Source organism: Colius striatus, chromosome 2 (assembly GCF_028858725.1).
Source record: "Colius striatus isolate bColStr4 chromosome 2, bColStr4.1.hap1, whole genome shotgun sequence".
In the NCBI taxonomy this organism is placed as follows: Eukaryota; Metazoa; Chordata; class Aves; order Coliiformes; family Coliidae; genus Colius; species Colius striatus.
This window is the reverse complement of record NC_084760.1, coordinates 23,950,541-23,962,806: the sequence shown is the minus strand read 5'-3', so window position 1 is coordinate 23,962,806 and position 12,266 is coordinate 23,950,541. Positions and strand designations below refer to the sequence as shown.

General features: G+C 37.3%; 1 protein-coding gene across 1 annotated transcript in view; it reads right to left on the bottom strand.

The window, feature by feature from the left end:
* Window positions 1–12,266, bottom strand: part of CSMD1 (CUB and Sushi multiple domains 1) — a 1,065,186-nt gene that overhangs the window by 762,098 nt on the left and 290,822 nt on the right. The window lies entirely within an intron of this gene.

Genomic DNA, 12,266 nt, shown 5'->3' with positions numbered 1-12,266 from the left:
GAAGCTCCTTGGGCATCCTCACCTGAGCAGCACCGTGATGTTCTATGCTGATACCACTTTTCAGATGTGTACCCTTGGATAAAGAAATTTGGCCTCTACAGCTGGCAAAAATGTCACTGAGGGGAGGATGCTTGGTTGGTGTAACTTGCATGGTGGGGGACTTTCTTGGGGCCCTGACTCCTGGCAACTCACAAGTGGTTTCTGCCTCATTGCCTCTGAGCAGGGGAGAGCATCTGTGCCACCCATCAGAGCAGAGCAGCCACACCAGGGCTGCTCTGTGTCCCCAGAAGGCTGTGGAGAGTGTGGTGGGAGCAGTCCGTTGGCCCCCTGTGCTCTGAGCTGGCAAGCAGGGAGGGAGCTGCTGACTCTACCCAGCACCAGTGGGCTGTGAGAAGGGTGTAGGGGAAGTTGTGGCTGCCATTACTTTTCCTTTGTTGAGTCACTGAGCTATACTGGTATCTTTTTAGATTTTTTTGCAGTTGTCAGTCACTTGAGGAGTGTTGTAAATAAAAGCTCAGGGACAAGAGGTGGAAAGAGGGGCATTTGCGATTTACACTTGTCTTCTCGAGCGTGCCCTGCTCCCCGGGAAGCAGCCAGACATTGCCTGCTGATGGAAAGTGGAGAATAACACCTTTGTTGCCTTTTACTTTTGCGTGTGCAACCTTTGCTGTTGCTTTATTAAACTACCTTTATCTTGACCCACAATGTTTTTTCCCATCTTATTTTCTCCCTGTCCTGCTGGGTAGGGGAGTGATAGAGTGGCTTGGTAGGCACTGTCCTAAACACATATGGTATTTTACAGCCTCAATAGTAAAATGCAGTACCATTAGAAATATTTATTTTTACAAAAAGTTTACACATCATCTTGACTGAGTGACTAGAGGCTACAGTCATGCTTACTTCAAACATCTCAGATTTTTAAATCTTAATTTTTCAGACCAGACACCATAATTAGAATCTCCTTAATGTCCTTCATTAATATAAAAGTCACAGCATCTTGTTATACAGACAAACTTTCTAATATAGCTGACCAAATCTATTATAAAAGTCCTCTAGGAATTGGCTCTGTTTTATCTGTAGTAATGAGTCTTCTATATTGTCTACCTTTTTGCATAGCAGTTACGAAGCTTTACTCTGTGACTTCTGTTTCCCCTGGGCTATATTTCAACTTGCATAGCGCAAGGGAATGAGCAAGTCTTCAAGGTAACTTTCTGTTAACCTCAACAATATAGAAGTTTACAGAAGGGTTCCATTGACCAAAAAACACTTGCATTTTAATTTTTGTGACTAGGGTAGCAAAAATTAATTAGTTCTAAAAGATAAAAAAAGATACATGTAACGATACTAAGAATTGAAAATACGGTTCATGTTTCTATTCCTGTGAAATTATTCTATGTTATATAATGCATACTGTATTAAATATCATTAATATTTTATTCTTTTGATGATTAACATCTAAGCTGTATTTCTGTACTCTTGACACTACAGTTTCAGTCACTTTGATTACCTTACAAATGAGCAGTTAAAAGAAACAAGTTTGAGAGAATACTGTCTTTTAATGAATAAGACACTGCAGATAAAGTCATCTGGATAAACATGCAGGCTATTTGTTTACAGCAATTATAACCATGGTCAATATGCACCTTTAGACAGCAGTGAGCTGTAAGCCAGAAAAATATCTATATTAAACAACTATAAACAACTATTCCACTATTTATCTTGGAATAATAATAGCAGTAAAAATAACAACAAATAAAACCACTTATCTATAGCATTAAGGTAGCCACATTTTGGTGTGGTAATTTTTCCCAGGTAGAGAATTCCAAAAACAGGACTCCAGATAAAAATCCCCTAAATCCACTATCTTTAATCTTCACAATTCTTATGTGAAACTAGCACATCCGATCTCAGAAGTGCCATAGAGGACACCTAATGGGAGAAATTGTTTCCTGGATTGAAAAAAACACACTTTGTCAAGATGGGATTAGCACAGAATTGAGGATCATCACTGAACATCACTTGCAGTCAACTATGAAAATGCAATCAGAGTGGTCAGAGTATCCTGCACTAGAGGCTAGTTAAAGATGATGTATGTCCAGGAGACAAATGGAGAGAGGTTGAGTCTCTGAAAGTTCTAGGAGGTCTTCATGGACCAATTTCAACTGATTTTGTTATAATGACGAGAAAAGGGACCTCCATCATGAGAAAGCAAAGCATGAACCTTCCTCACAAGCTGTAGAAGACTTTTTAATGCTGCTTATCTTGCACAGAAAAACAGGTGCAATTTGTCCACTTAGAAACAAAGAGGGGCCAAAAACCTTCCAAATTTCTTGAATTTACCTTTCCAAATATTTCACATCGGGACAAAAAGGAATTCTTTTTAAAGATTAAGTAACAGCAAACATTTTTTAAATATATATATTTCCATTAACTGCTTCACACATTTGGGGACAATAATGAAATTGTAAAACACATGCTTTCTAAAAAGAAGTAGAGGAATATAAGCTCTGTATGAGTCATAGTGCAGCACAAATATAACTCTGAGCATCTTTGCATGGAATATGGACAGGGGAAATAGCAAGTTGGAACTTTATGGGATCTTACACGTAAGTACCCTCATAAAGAATTAGTGGTTCCACAGCACAATCCTCGGAAGTGCCTTTTACAGGAAAACAAAGGGGTTTAAAACAAAGACATGTTTAAAATAGTTTAAAACAAACTCATGTTTCAATACAGAGAAAAAAAATCAAAAAGTTAATTTGGAACTTAAGATGAAGAAATTACACTTAATTATTACTTAAAGCATCCCATGGGAGAAAATTTATTGAAATATATTTTGCAATTAAAATATAATTAGCATGATATTAGCAATTCCAACAACAAACATGTAAATTGGCAATTCAAATGCTGACTTGATTCATTTTTGTTCAACGCAAATATAAAACTTGGAAACATTTCTCTCATTTTGTTTAACAAATAGTTATATTATAATAGAAAAGTGTTGTGACATATTAGACATGCTCAAATCCAAGTGCAAATAGAAAGCTGAAGGTGCCAAAGCTATTTAGCATTTTCCAATGGTAAATCCTTAAAATTAAACTAGCACCCTTACCTGCCTGGTAGTGAGTGAAATGATGTGTTGTAACCCCTCTCAATGTACCTTCTTGGGACTGGTTTCAGAGGGTACACTCCTTCCTGAAGACCTGAGCACTATTGACTGCCCACTTTAAATCTGTGTTGCTAGGCCCTTTTTCACAAAAGAGTGTCTATTGTTCATTATTTCCCTGTTCTATTCTTTCAATGGCTTCTATGTGTCTGCTGTTGTCTAGACTTGGAGCACATGGCTTGCTGCAGCATCACACCGTGCTGCATTACCTAGTGAGTACCAGCTAATCCTGGTGCCTTTCCATCATTCCTCTCTCCACTTGCTGGTTACTAATGAAAAGCCTGGTTGTGGCGGTCCACCTTTTACACACAGGGAGCACCCCCTTTGACAGCACAGGCTAGTAGCTTCTGAAGGGGGTCTTTCACATTTCTCCTGATAACACTTAATTCCCAGCCTTTTCTAATTCTCAGTTACTTGCTTTCTTTTAACTCTTTTCAAGGTTTTTGACTTTTTTTTTTTTTTAATTTGAGGAAAATAATTTCAGATCTATAAACTGATGCACATTATGGGTTTTTTATATATCTATATACATTTGAGAACTATCATATTATCTTTGTTTTGACTTTCATATGAAACTGAATTTCTAAAGTTCCTGTTGACTCCAACTCTAACAAGATAACTCTTTCAGTGCCCATTAAAATATGATTGTGGAATTATATAATTGCAAATTAAAATAATGTGTGGCCCAGTTTATTTTACTTTTCCATCAAATTTTATTTTCATGATTCCCTAAATTTGCACTTGCTTTTCACATGCTGATGAAGGATTTTTCTAATGAATATGATGGATGTGAAAGTGCATTGAAATTATACAGGCACTTTAAGACGTAGGGTTTTTGTTTTTTAAAACATTTGAAAGCCATGGTACAAATCACTAGAATTAAGCAAATACCTCAATAGAAACTAATTACTCAACTTATATTGTTTGCTTCCCCAGCTGCTGATTGATTGTTCGTATATATTAAAATAAGCAAATGTTTAAACTTATAAATCACGCTTTGGATTGATCACAGTTTTCCACGTATATTACACATTCACTCTTTGAGTTGTGAATGATGAGTTGTAATTAGCTAAATTAACCATCCACTCGTATGGCTGACGGAAGGAACCCTTCTGATGGTAATAATTTGAAGTTTATCTTTGCATGTGTCAATACAAAATTCAAAGTCTGAAACTGGAAATAAAAGCTTTGGTGATTTGTCACCAGCACAAGTTAATAGCATTTCCTGGAATTTGATACAAAAAAAGTATGACCACATACATTCATATAATGGCTGGAATTATTCTTTTTTGCCTTTTTTCCTCAAAATAAAAATAAATATAAAGAAACTTCAACTTCTTCACCAAGTTCTTGCTCTGACTTGACTACAGATGGTAAGCAAAATATGTCTACCAAGACACAACGGTCTTGTAAGTCACTTCAAGTTCATCTTTAGAGTTTTCAAAACTGTAAAACTGGAGAAAGAGTTATGACAAAGCATTGTTCTGTGTGTTTTAAAAGACAATATAGTAACTTCTTTCCCCTAAAATTCCCCATGTATGTGATTCTAGGAAAGTGTGGTTTGGCATTGTTTTATCATTACCATTTTAAATAAAAGATCTGTGGATTTTTTATGCAACAAATTTCTTTGGCATTGAATAAGTTTGGGAAATCTAAATTATATTAAAAAAGCAATTAAATATGAACAACTAGGAAAAAAATCTGTTGATTTGCAACTGCCAACATATTTTCTTTAATTAAAACACAACTGTAATTAAAAATAATTCCTTCCATCAACAGAGAATCGCAGCTTTATAGTAATATGAACAACGTTGCTCCGCAGTGTCACTTCAAATGCACAGGTGCTATATAAAAGCTCTTAATACTGTCAGAGAAGAGTCTGACATAATACCCTGTGTCAGGGTACCTTTTGCTAATGCCACTGAACAACACGCAGTGACATGATACACAGAGTTGAGTGACACAATGGCTTTTGTCAAAGAACCAGATCTAGTACTTTGAGGATGACAAGGTACACTGAGCTTTAGATGAACGTCAACATACCTAGAAGCAATTTTAGATCATCACAGTATGAATTGAAAAGAGGTGGACTATTAACAGTCTGCAAAATGTAGTTTCATGTAATGTAAATAACTATAGCTTACCTTTAAATGTCATTATAAATAATGGAGAAACTTGTGTTATGGTTCCTTCTTAATGCAGCACATTCCTATACAATATCATGACTTCAAAAGGCAAGTGGATGCTAAGCAGTATGTACAAATGTTCAAGGCAAAACTATACAGATGGGAAGAAAAAACCTTTAAAAGGTATTGCTGAGAAAGTAAATGTATCCGCTGATACAATTTAATAAAAAGCACTTCCATGGGGTAAAAACCTAACTAGTAGGGCAGTATATAGCCCATGCCTCACCATTCTGGGACAGCTTTGAAATATTGGAAATCTTTTAAAATAAAATACTGTCAGGTTGTTTTTGGTGGGTGGTTTTGGGGTTTTTTTTTGCTTCATAAGGCCCCATCATCCTAATTCAGAGAATTCATTAACAGGTAAAACACTAGGATTGTTCTTATGCTCATTTTACTGCGGTGTTACATGTAGCTCGATTCCCGAGGCTAAGGAACTGCCCCGTTGCACTCGAGGGGACTGCATACGTGCCTCTCCAAGCCCGCCGCCGCTCTGGAGAAACGCCTCCCGGGACGGCCTGTGTGTGAACGCGGGCGAGGCGGCGGGAGCGGCGGCTCCCAGGCTGCGCGGCCGCCGCTAGATGTCAGCCTTGCAACCGCGCTGGCGCCGCCGCTGCCGCCCGGCGCGCCGGGCCGCCACGCAGCGTTACTGTGCCGGCCGGCTGCGCCCGCCTCTCGGGCGCCCGCGGGGAACTGCGTGTTCGGCGAAAGGAAAAGGACGGCCTGTGGATGAGATGAAACGTTCCGGAAAGTTTTTTAACAGTGCCTGACTGAACCACGTCTTTACGATTTCAGCATGGATTTGAAGTTGCCTTTCCGTAGTGGGGAATAAAAGTTCATCGCGGTGTTCTCCCGAAAGGTCACAGCTCTTCTTTTGGCGAGGTGATCGAACTCTCTGATATCAAATTCGGTGCTATATGTTATTTGTGGTTTAATATTTGAGGGTCAGGACTAAGAAGCAGGCCTCTGAGATTTATATCTTGATTTTGCAATCAACCCTTTTTATGAACTTCAACAAGTGACTTATCTCTGTTTCAATTTCCTCATGCTCAGTGAAACAGAATTAAGGGAAGGGGACGTGACAGGCTGTGAATAAAGAGGATCTGGAAAGGAAAAGTAATTCTTCCCCTTTTTTTTTGTTGGTGGGAAGTGTTTCTTTTCTGTTTCTTCTAGAAGGTCGTGTTTTTAATGCAATAATCATTTAAAGTGTACAGTGTGAAAAATGATAATTTTAGGGTGTTTCCTGCTAGCAACCTGTGAGACCTAATACCTAGGAACATTCATTAAAGCACGAGAACAGTTCTGTAATTCATGTTGCATAAATCAGAAATCAACACAGCAATGTTAATAAACAATAGATTTGCTCTGAGGAGAAGATCTACAGTAGTCAGTACTGTCAGTCATTGCTCTAGGAATTATGACTGAATTTACTGAGGAATAGAACTTTCCTCAAAACTGTTTCATGAAAAGTTTTGCATTTTCAGCTTTCCTAGAGCAAAGATACTAGTCTGAAGAGGGATCAGGCACACTATATACATATTGGTTCTACACCCATCCTGGAGATTATTTTCATCATGTTCAGACTCAAATTTGATTTTGAAAATGATGTTACTGGAAGAAACTCCACAGCAAAAATAATTAAGCATACCTATTCACTGCATAAAAAATACAAAAGACACAGGACAGCTACTGTTTCTATTTGCCCTTTTGCATTCTTTTTCTCTGTTACAATATGCAGTTTCTTCAGACCAAGATCCAGCCTCAGTATTAGGGATAAAAAGCCCTCTGCTTCCCATTAACAACAATGAACCTTCTGTGCCAATACAATACAACACAACAGCTAAACAACAAAGGGTCTTCTAAGTAAAGAACAATGATCAGTTTGATTAAAAAAAAGTGAGAAAAGTGTTAGTGACTGTCTGATATTATCAACACATAATTATAAAGCTATTTCAAGAAGCAAATGAAAAGTGAATTATCTGGGCCAAAACGAAATCCAGTGCAACTGAAAAGAGGCCAAAGGATGAACCGTGCGTTTACTTTTTTTTCTTTTGCTGAAGTAATTTAAAATGCTTCAATTGTTGCTACTAATTATTAAATAACCTTACCAGTTCGCTTCTGAAAACTCCAGAGTCAGTCTAGGGGGAAAACTGGAAATTATTTAATTAATGTACTCCAAATAGTCAAGCTTAAATTGTGTCTCATTAAAAAGTCTCCCCCACTGTTGCTGCTGGCTTCTGGAAATTCAGTGTTTCCCCTTGCTTACATGTCCAGGGCTAGTGCTAAAATAATAGGTAATTAGGTGAACATTAAACGATTGTTTAACATCAAATTAGAAGTTTTATGATGCAGAAACTACAGAACAAAGAGATTCTGCACATAAAACAACACAATGAGTGAAGCCGAGCACAACTTGCTATAAGATGTACAGCAGAATACTATTTATCTGCTGATTCCTTTATCTGGCTTAGACAGATGAGTTTGCCTTTCTTAATTCCAGCTTGTTTCAAACAGTAAGCACATATGATGATTCCTTTACTGTGTTAATGACTGATGTGATTCCAACTCGGACTACACAGGGATGTAAATATCAATGAGGACGTCAAGTTCTGGATTACTTTAGAGAGCTCCTCCGATTTGGAGGGTACCTAACAGAAGTTGTTTGCTTTTAGTTCCCATTTTTAATCTTGGATAATTTGGGAAAATTTCAGAATAAGCATATATGAACATATGGTGTTTTAAATTACAGCAGAAGGTCTTGATAGGAGTAGGAGTACCATAACTGAAGGGATGTATTCCGTTAGTTTAAAATGGCTTTTATGGAATTTCTAACGAGAAGAAATAGGAGATCCCAGTTATTTCCCACATAGAGATTACTGAATACTAGCCACCTCTGCCTCCTCCTTTATCATCCAAACTAGATCAGGAAAAGCTGACATCTTCCTACACAGCTGGAACTTCAAATTAAGCAGTAAATCCTCAAGACTACAGTCTTTCCTCAGCACTGTTCAACCAAGGGCTTTGCAACAGCAGTTTTCTGGAAAAAAAACACTTCCCATGTATAAGCAGCAATAAATAAAATATATGCATACACAACATTCAAGAACTGTAGAGGTAATGACAGAATAAAAGATGTGGCCGTCTTTCAGACAGCCATTAGGAACCTAGGCTGATACATACCAGTAAGGAGAATCACTCAATTTTTCAAACCGCTCTGATTATAACCCTGTAACAATTCATCTGTTCCACCAGCTCTTAAAACACAAACTGCAAAGTGACAATGGGCACAGCTGGTTGGGAATACATGAGGTAACATTTTACCTAGTTCATTTCATCTACCATCAAAAGAAAATGAAATACCGTATGTACTCCCAACCTATTGGATTAAGTGCACGAGCATGGATGAGACTTTTAAAATAATACCTAGTATAGATTATTGTTTTTAATTTTTTTTTCTTTAAGAATCCCTGTTTGTTTCATAAGATCTATTTTTATTTGCCTTTCAGTACTAAAACTAGCCAATTTCTCTGTTGTAGAACCACAGGAGAATGTTTCCATAGTTGTGCTCTGTAAATCATAGAATCATAGAATGGTAGGATTGGAAGGGACCTTTAGAGATCATCTAGTCCAACCTCCCTGCAGAAGCAGGTTCACCTAGATCAGGTCGCATAGGAGCATGTCCAGGCAGGTCTTGAAGATCTCCAAGGAAGGAGACTCCACAACCCTTCTGGGCAGCCTGTGCCAGGGCTCCCTCACCCTCTCCATAAAATAGTTTTTTTCTTATGTTTAAATGTAACTTTTTGTGTTCCAGCTTCATCCCATTACCCCTTGTCCTGTTGCTAGATACTATAGAAAAAAAGGGATGTTTCAATCTCCTGACACCCACTATTTAGATACTTGTTAATAAGATCCCCCCCCAGTCTCCTCTTATCTAGACTAAACAGCCCCAGTTCCCGCAGCCTTTCCTCGTATGAAAGATGTTCCAGTCCCCTGATCACCTTGGTAAAGACAAGCTTTCATGCTCACTCTGAACCTTGGAATAGTTGGGGTTGGCCCTGCCAGTTCTACAGCCTGTTTTGCCAAATTTAGATTTATTTTTTGAAGAAAAAAATAAAGCAAAGCAAACACTACAGCCAAACAACACAAAAAAATGCAGCTTTCCAATGTTTTTCCTGTTCCAATAAATAAGTTTACGTTAAACTCACAAAAACTAAGAAAGAAAAACAGATTAAAGATTTTGTTCTCAAAAGGTTAGTCTTTCAAATTTTTTACTTCATCTTATAAATTTCAAGGGGAAAAAACAGGTAAAGATATCAATTCTTGCATTCTAAATCCTCCAAAATGCATGTATTCTATCAGATTAGTCCTGAATATATAAAAATCACCAATAGGATCTCAACATTTCAATCAAAAAAAAAAGAAAATCCATGAACTTCAATACAAGAAATACTTGAGCACTCTCTGACAGTGGATTCATAGCATAGCGTTCAACTTAATTTTGAGTAAGTCATTTTCATTTCAATTGTCAAGTAGAAATCAAAGATTCCTTTCAGCAAGTATCAGAGGGCCGACAAGATACCCAAACTTCTGTCCTCACTCCCCCTTGAATTTCATACACAGAATGCACAGTTCTCACCCAAAATAGTGATTCCTGCCTACAAAAGTGGACTCCTTACCACATAACACAGATTACTTGTATAAGCACTAATGGGAAATTTAATGTTCATCATTCTCTTCCTGATGGGAGTGAGAGAAATGACTATCAGGAAACAGGAGAAATGTTTTGCCAAACCCAGAGAAAAGTACTATGTTCCCAAAGTGCATGTAAAGTAATTGTATCAGAACCCTCCTAGTTTTGGGTCCTTTTACGCATCAAAAAACTACATCGATTGGCACTTTCATCATTACTTAATATCAGACTTAGAAATGAAAATTCTCTTCCTCATTCATTACCATATATTTCATGATGATTCAAAATATGACAAAAACCTTGTAACGTTTTACAGGCTACATTCGACAGAATACAACTCTTGAGGTCTTATGCCCCAAGTCTCCTACCTTAAAGATTTTTCAGGAGTTATATCATAAACACTACCTAGCAGATTATAATCCATTTGAGATGCATATGCAATGCACAGTATTTCCAGTAAACTCTGAATATCCATGATTCAGTTTGTGAACCCTCTGGGAAATCCTTAAAGAATATCGCAGAATCACAGAATCTTTACATTTGGAAAAGACCTTTAAGATCATCGAGTCCAACCAGTCACCTCACACTGCCAGGCCCATCACTAAACTGTATACCTCAGAACTTCATCTGTGCATCACAGCATTTCTTTGTTTCCAAAGCATAAAATGCATAGCACCAGATTGACTCTGGTAAATTCTCAACACGGTTCAACTGAACTGATTGAAATTGCGGTTATGTTTGTCAGAAATAAATTTAAAATGGATGTTACCCATTTTTTAAACTTAATATTAAAACTCTGGTGTGATTTCCAGCTGGACTAATTCAAGAGCACATGTTTTCGACTTTGGCAGCTCAAATAAATAAATGTTTTTTCAGTGGATTGTTTTTAAAGTAATCCCCTCCATTATCTACTCATTTATGTGGGAAAGATCAAGAGCAGTAACATTTAGAAATCGGCATCTACACAGTAGTTTTGTCATAATGTTTAACGTGAATAACCACGTAATTATGTATAAGAGAAAGATTTATATAGCAACCTCTAACTGCTCATGTCAGAGTTCTGTGCAGAGGCTTGAAAGGAACCATTAAGTTCCAAACAGGCAATTTTATTCCTTTTTTTCCAAAAAACCCTAAATACATAGTTTTCAACAGAAGTTTATGGTCCTTTGGTGCTACTCACATCAGGTAAATAGCAACCACATACACATGTACACAGTGTAGTTTTGAAATATATACACATACGTAGATATGCACATGAAAGACCATAATAAGTGTTTTCTAGTTCGTCTCTTATCTTGGATGATACATGCTCTATGCCTTTTTTAGTCATCTGATTCATATGATAAACGTATTAATTTACTAAGAATTTCTAGTTTCAGCTTGTCAAGTTTCTAAAAGTTGTCTGAAAAATGCGTTGGCATTGAGGCAGCAAGCTTAATAAATTTAAAGTGAAGCAGAAACATTTGCAAAAAGATTGCACCTGATTTCAGATACTGATCACATGGTACTTGACCTCACATCAATAGGGTGTGATCAAAAAGATTGTAAAGAACAAATATAACCACAGTACAACACTGATCCAAAAAGCAATGAGTGCACATTTCCCTGAAGAGTTCTGACACACAGAAACAACAAAAAAATCTGTGTTAATAGTGAATTTCTGTTTCTGTCAGGCATTTTTCTTGCTAATAATTCTTAGCACTCTAATTGCAAGGTATTTTGCAAAGCTCGCAAATGAATGACCAGCTCCAAACTAGTTGGGCGTTAACACAAACAATTATGTAGCCATAATTCATTTTTTACTTGTTCTGTTTTTTCCTTTGTTATATGTTAACTTCCTTGAACAAAGCAAGTTCTGGGTTTGCCTATGCTGGCATGTCAAGTTACAGCCTGAACAGGAGCTTCAATTCTAGCAGGAGTTTGAAGGAAAATTTGACTTACTGGGTGTTTTACCAGAGTAACATGGAAGTTCACATTCTGCAGTACCAAGTGTTTTGTCCTAAAGATAACAGATTTGTTGTCAACTGGAAGTGATGTTTTCGTGATGGTCTTTGTGGCCAAATCAAGTATGATCTACAGGAGGAAGAGGAAAGTCAGATGCCTAATGCCATGTAACGTGTCATGTATATGCTAGACTAGGTAGTACTGATGTAGAGGCTGACATTTGGCACAGCTCTCATCCCATTGGTAAGTCTAGTTCCATTCCCAAAGCCAATGTAGGGCTCTT